Below are 7,029 nucleotides of genomic sequence, written 5' to 3' on the forward strand. Positions count from 1 at the left end.
CCAGGAGGTGGAGGTTGCTGTGAGCTGTGATGCCATGGCACTCTACCCAGGGGGACAGCTTGAGGCTGTCTCAAAAAAAAAAATTTACAATCACCAAGATGTGAAAACAACTCAAGTGACGAGCAGCGCTTGTGGCTCAAAGAGTAGGGCGCTGGCCCCATATACCAGAGGTGACAGGTTCAAACCTGGTCCCATCCAAAAACTGCAAAAAAAGAAAAGAAAACAACCCAAGTGCCTATTAACCCATGAATGGGTTAATATAAACTGTGGTATATGTATACAAAGGAATATTATTAAGCTGTAAAAAAGATATTATTAACTTCTTTATTAATTTCCCTTTTGTATTAACCTGGATATAGTTAGAGAACATTCTCTTTAGTGAAGTATCACAAGAATGGAAAAACAAGTATCCAATGTACTCAATACTAATATGGAGCCAGTAGATGAACTGGCTCAATTTAAGAAAGCCTCAATTTAATTAAAGCTGGTGGTGGTGGTGGGGCAGAATTGGTGTGCTCTCACCTAATGGTCACAATGTAAAGATACATGACATACCTCCTGGGTGCAGGACACAACTATAACAGGGACCTTACCTAACAAATGAAGAAAACATTGTAACTGAATTGTTTGTACCCTCATATTAATCTGGAAAAAAAAAAGAATAAGGCATTTAAAAGATCTGTGTAATTGTGTTTAGAAACTTATCAACTGGTAGACTGCCTGGTGAGGGCTCTGACCGTTTCCTCCCATTTGTCAATGACCCTAACTGAGTTGGTATTTTAGCTGGTCAGCTTCTCCAGAGGAACACTTCTAATTTTTTACCTGAAGGCATACCCAACTGCAAGGCGAACGAAGGCGAGCAAAGTGTTTAGGGAAATAGTTCTCATTGTTTGAAATATGGATTTTTACACCTCCCCCCCCCCGCCAAATTGTATCCAGCTTTATTAAAGATATTTTTCATAAACAATCATGGTATTTCAGGCAGGACATGGGCAGACAGTCATTAACAGTATACAACAACTTTCTTTCATGGTCTACCAAAAGTCAGAAAGCCACTATAAAACCCAGTGAAGTCTTCCTTTGATGCTCTGAACAGGGAAAGTTTAGAGTGAGGGTTGACACGGCACATTTAGTACGTTGTTTAACAACTTTTCACAAGCTGATCCTCTCTTTCAGGAAATGAAATGAAAATGGCAGAGTTCATCTGAAGATCCACAATCTCCACGTGGAACCCCTGCTCTTTTGATGCATCTCAGTGATGTCCTCGAAAAGTACAGATTCCTTGACATTCTGATAACCAAATATTGGGAGTCAGGTCCCAACACTATGCTGAAGGCAGAGAGGGAGAACAGGGCATAAAAACAATTTGGTCTTTCCACACCACCAGGCATTTGTACCAAGGTGGCTGTGCATCAGGTTCAGGGAATCCTCTTGGGAGCGGAGAGGGAGCCTGCAGGGGACAGGTGTCTACCCCATATCAATCTAGCTTTGGAGACATCCTATTAGTGATGTCTAATAGCCCCTTTCCCAAAAAACAATGAAGTGTTCTGTGTGCTAAAAACATAAGCTTAAAAATAAAGTAAAGCAAAATTCTCCATTTTTATAAAACTTGATTAAAAAATAGTTTTTCACACTGTACAGCCACCAGAAGTCCCCAGTTATCTCAGACGCACACACTTCACTTGGCATCTCCAGGAACTTCAGCTTTCTGTGCCTGGTCTGTGTTGGCATCTCCATTTTCAGCAGGGTTATTCCCCTTCTTGCCAGCGTCAGCTTTTCCTCTTTTCCCTTTAGGCACCTTCTCTCCCTTCTTTGCAGGGGCCTTTTTCAGCTTGGGCTCTGGCTTTGGAGCCGCTGGTTTCGCAGACAACCTTACAAGTCTTCGCGGTTTTGTCCTTCGCCTTGGTTTTATAGCCTTCAGTATCCCCTTCGGCCTTTCTCCAGGGCCCGGCGGCAGGGGGCGCCAGAGGGCGCCGGAGGGAGGTGCTGGACGCTGGGATACAGAGACTTGCGGACTGTGGTTGGCCCCGGGGTCGTTTTCGCCTCCTTTTCACACTGCTTTGGATTCTTATTTATTTATTTATTTATTTGCCAGTTTTTATCACGTCTAACTTGGCCTTAGTTAATGCTGAGTGACTCTGAGTTTAGAGTACATTTATTTTGACCTGTGTTTGCCAGAGTAGGAAAGTGGAACTAGCTGCTTTGTTGTTGCTTTTTTATTCCTGGAGACAGTCTCAATTTGTCAGCCTTGGTAGAGTACTGTAATGTCATAGCTCACAGCAACCTCAACCTCCGGGGCTTAAGCGATTCTCTTGCCTCAGCCTCCCAAGTAGCTGGGACTACAGGCACCTGCCACAATGCTGGCTATTTTAATAGAGACGAGGTCTCACCCCGGTTCAGGCTGGTCTGGAATCCGTGAGCTCAGGCAGTCCACCTGCCTCAGCTTCCCAAGTGTTGGGATTATAGGTGTGAGCCACTGTGCTGCTTTTTAATACGCCTAATCTGTGTTAGCCCTACCCTCACCCTTATCTTCAAAGGTTCTTAGTGCCTCTAAATTCAGGGTCTTTGTGGGTTTTACAGTGTAAATCTGTTTGTCTTTTAACGCCCTGCAGGCAGCTAGGCTTCAGTTTTTCCTCTCTGCTAAGGTACTTACCTGTAATCTATTGGGCACTTTGAAGGGGACCCCAACAATAGCATTCTTTTTTTGTAAAAGAATCTAGCAAAAAATATCGATGTCAACACATCACCTTTATTACTGTTAGAGCCCAGACTGAAGCACACAGGTTCCTATGAGAGCCTGCTGACTATACCCCAGAATCAGAAGGCTTGAGTTGGGGCAGTGTCCCAGAGCTCTGTTGAGCAGGCTCCCCTTCCCAGAAGCAAGGAGGATGGAGCTGAGCAGAATAGTTCGCTTAGAGTGGATGAACAAATGCTAAGAGAGGCCCAGTTACATCAGACATAAAGAAGCAGCATTACTACACTGTTCATCAGCTTCACAGATTCATTCAAAATTTTGTTGAACTCTCTCTATCTCATTAGCTGTCTCCTCACTCAATCTCTTTATCCTTCTGCATTTGGGTCAGCTTCTTTCAAAATTATTTTAGTAAAGTTTGGGAGGAAACACAGGCAAATACGTATATTATATTGTCAGAAGTTTAAAGTTATTTTTTTGAAAGTAATGTTACCAAAGTTACAAATTTATTTAACTATTTATTGTCTATGCTACTGGATAAACAAAGTGATGCAACACTCCTTAGAATGCAAAATCTAAGATTATTGTATGGATTTGTTTCTAGGAGACTTATTCTTCTAATTTTGTTTGGCTTTGACTAGTGTTAAAACAAGTTTGCACATGGAGAGGTGATTCAAACTGGGAAAGCTGAGGCCAGGCGACATGGCTCACACCTGTAATTCCAGTGCTCTGGGAGGCCGAGGTGGGTGGATTGCCTGAGCTGACAAGTTCCAGACCAGCCTGAGCAAGAGTGAGACTTCATTTCTAAAAATAACCCCTTCATTTCTAAAATCAGCGGCACCCGTAGCTCAGTGGGTAGGGAGCTGACCACATACACCAAGACTGGTAGGTTCAAACCCTGCCTGGGCCAGTTAAACAACAATGATGACCTTGCAACCAAAAAATAGCCGAGAGTGTGGCAGGCACCTACAGTCCCAGCTACTTGGGAGGCTGAGGCAGGAGAATCATTTAAGCCCAAGAGTTGGAGGTTGCTGGGAGCAATGATGCCCTGGCACTCTACCAAGGGCAACAAAGTAAGACTCTGTCTCAACCCTCCCCCAACCAACCAAACAACAATAACAACAACAACAACAACAAAAACTGTGAAAGCTCAGCCTAGAATTTTTTTTTTTTTTTTGAGACAGAGCCTCAAGCTGTCCCCCTGGGTAGAGTGCCGTGGCATCACAGCTCACAGCAACCTCCAACTCCTGGGCTCAAGCGAGTCTCCTGCCTCCGCCTCCCAAGTAGCTGGGACCACAGGCGCCCGCCACAACGCCCGGCTATTTTTTGGTTGCAGCCGTCATTGTTGTTTGGTGGGTCCGGGCTGGGGATTCGAACCCGCCACCTTAGGTATACATGGCTGGCGCCTTAGCCGGTTGAGCTATAGGCGCCGAGCCTCAGCCTAGAATTTTTAATTTTTTTTTTTTTCTCTTTGAGACAGAGTCTCACTATGTCACCCTCCTTTGAGTGCTGTTGCATCACAGCTCACAGCAACCTCAAACTCTTGGGCTTAAGTGATAAGCTTGCCTCAGCCTTCCAAGTAGCTGTGACTACAGGTGCCCGCCACACTCTTGGCTATTTTTTGGTTGCAAGGTCATCATTGTTGTTTAACTGGCCCAGGCAGGGTTTGAACCCACCAGTCTTGGTGTATGTGGTCAGCGCCCTACCTACTGAGCTACGGGTGCCGCTGATTTTTAGTTTCTTTTTTTTTGAGACAGGGTCTCATTATGTCACCCTTGGCAGAGTGACATCACAGCTCACAGCAACCTCCAACTCTTGGGCTTAAGCAATTCTTCTGCCTCAGACTCCCAGGTAGGTGGGACTACAGGTGCCCACCACAATGCCTGGCTATTTTGTTGTTGTAGTTGTCATTATTGTTTGGCAGGCTGGGGCATGTTCGAACCTGCTAGCTCCAGTGTATGTGGCCAGGGCCCTAGCCGCTTAGCTACAGGCTCCAAGCCTAGAATATAAAATTTTTTTTTTTATTATCCTTGGTAGAGTGCTGTGGCATCATGGCTCACAGCAACCTCCAACTCCTGGGCTTAGGCAGTTCTCTTGCCTCAGCCCCCACAAGTATCTGGGACTACAGGGGCTTGCCACAGCGCCCAGCTATTTTTTTGTTACAGTCTGGCCAGGGCTGGGTTTGGCCTTACCCACTGAGCCACAGGCGCCGCCCAGAATTTTTAAAAATTTTAGATCAATATAAGGGTACATTGTGTTTGTTAGGTAAAGTCCAAGTTGTAGTTGAGCTCTTCACCCAGAGGGTATGCTGTATACCCTTACATTGTGCCCACTGGGGGAGAGCACACCCATCCTCCTTTCCTCCCCTCTCTCCCTACTGCCTTCCTTTTCCCACTTGCTTCCTCTCTCAACCTAGACTTTCAAGTTTTTGTAGATATTCCCCAGAATTTTGTATTCATATGGAAAAATCAAGAGTTTACTGTAACAACATGTAGCCCTCTGCACTTCACCATTAATAGACGATCTCTGCAGAGAAGATCTCAAAATAAAGAATGAGACTGAAGAAAACCTGAAAAATGTGGAATAGTTCAATCATTTTATAGTTTTCATGGTATAATCAAAATCTTTTCTTAAAAATCTCATAAATATCTTTAACTGAGTCCTAACAAAATAATCAAGTATATATACTAGTTACTCTGGAATTTTTAATATCTCAAAAGGGGTCATAAGACCAAATATCTGTTTGCAGCATGTTGAGCATTAATAGGAAGTAAGAATGATATTTTAGGGGAGCAGAATATTTTTTGCACTCAAGAGTTAAATAGGATTGTATTGGTCATTTTTTGAGAAAGACTGAACTTGTATCAGAGGAACTGGATTTGAAATTAATCTTTACAAATTACTAATTATAGGACCTTGGGTATATCCCTTGTTTTAGTTATCTATTGCTGCTATTGTTTAATTATGTATTGGTAGCTAACAAACCATCTCAAAACTGAGTAGTTTAAAACAAACAACAACCAGGCTTTGTTTACTCAAGGTTCTGAAATTTGGGTGGGACATGGTGAAATAGCCCATCTCTACTCTGTGGTCTTGGTTGGGTCAGCTTGACAAAGTACTGGAGGACACAGGACGGCTTCTTTTACATGATTGGTGCCTCCAGTGGGTGTCTGGGACAGGAAAGGGATATCTGGGCTCTCTTTCCATTTATGGTCTTTCATTCCCCAGGGCCTCTCTCTCTCTTCAATGAGAAATACAGTGGCTTTTCTCTTCAATTGGCTGGTTGAACTTCTTTATATGAAAACTGGCTCCTGAAAGAACAAAACAGAAACTGACAGTTTTCTTAAGGGGTAGGCCCAGAAATGGCACAGAGTTGTTTCTACTACATTCTATTGGTGAAAGCAAATCATGAGACTAGCCCAGATTCAAGGGGAGCAGAAACAGATCTCACTTCTTAATGGGAAGAATGCCATGTGTGCATGGGATGGGAGAAATTACTAATGGCCATCTTTCACTTACCTCACTTAACCTCAATAAAAGTCAGTCTTTTTCCTTTACAAGAGTATTTAGAGCTATAGACAGAATACAAATATATAAACACATATCCCCTAACTCTAATATTAAAATTTACCTTGCCTTAAAACGCACTGACCAGGAGAGTTCCTGAAGGATATCAGCACAGTAGGCATCTAGAAGTTTTGGTGTTCTTTGGAGCTAAGCGGAATAGTAGTGACCCTGTTGGATGGTTTTCTGGGACAGGATTTCTTAGAGATATGAGTAAGAACGATTTCTGGTGGTTCTCTGAACTCTGGAGAAAATGCATTAGTTGCAGTGGCTTAATTTTGTTGACTGCAGATTAACTAGTTTGGAAGAGTGGAAGTTAAAAGAGAAACAGCAGTCTGCAGTTATCTGTTAATTCTTCTGCATCACCTATTTCCCAGGAAAGCATCAACCAAACTCTTTATTTCCTAGTGAAAGTATGAATTGAAACTACTTCCTGAGACTTGAGATGTAATAAATTATTAAACATATCTCAGATGCCCACTGTGTGCTCAGCACTACATCATATCCTATGAGTGATATCAGAAAAAAAAAAGTTATTGACTTGGTTTGTCTCTAAGAAATGCCAATCTGTTGGAGAGGAATCAGAATTAAATAACATTGTGAGGTATTGTAACTCAGCACAAGGTAAATGCTAAATGAATAGAACATTTAACAAGTGCTGAGATTCCAGAGGAGGGAAAGTCCTCTTGGATAAGGTAGTAAAATAGCATAAGCAAAACTAAAAAGAGCAGGGCAGTGCCTGTGGCTCAGTGAGTAGGGCGCCAGCCCCATAT

General features: G+C 43.1%; 1 pseudogene; it reads right to left on the minus strand.

Moving 5' to 3' along the window:
* Nucleotides 1-1,678: 1,678 nt before the first annotated feature.
* LOC111728625 lies at nt 1,679-4,945 on the minus strand (annotated as a pseudogene).
* Nucleotides 4,946-7,029: the final 2,084 nt, after the last annotated feature.

Source organism: Otolemur garnettii, unplaced genomic scaffold, assembly GCF_000181295.1.
Source record: "Otolemur garnettii isolate 467f Iridium unplaced genomic scaffold, OtoGar3 scaffold00174, whole genome shotgun sequence".
NCBI classification, from domain to species: Eukaryota; Metazoa; Chordata; class Mammalia; order Primates; family Galagidae; genus Otolemur; species Otolemur garnettii.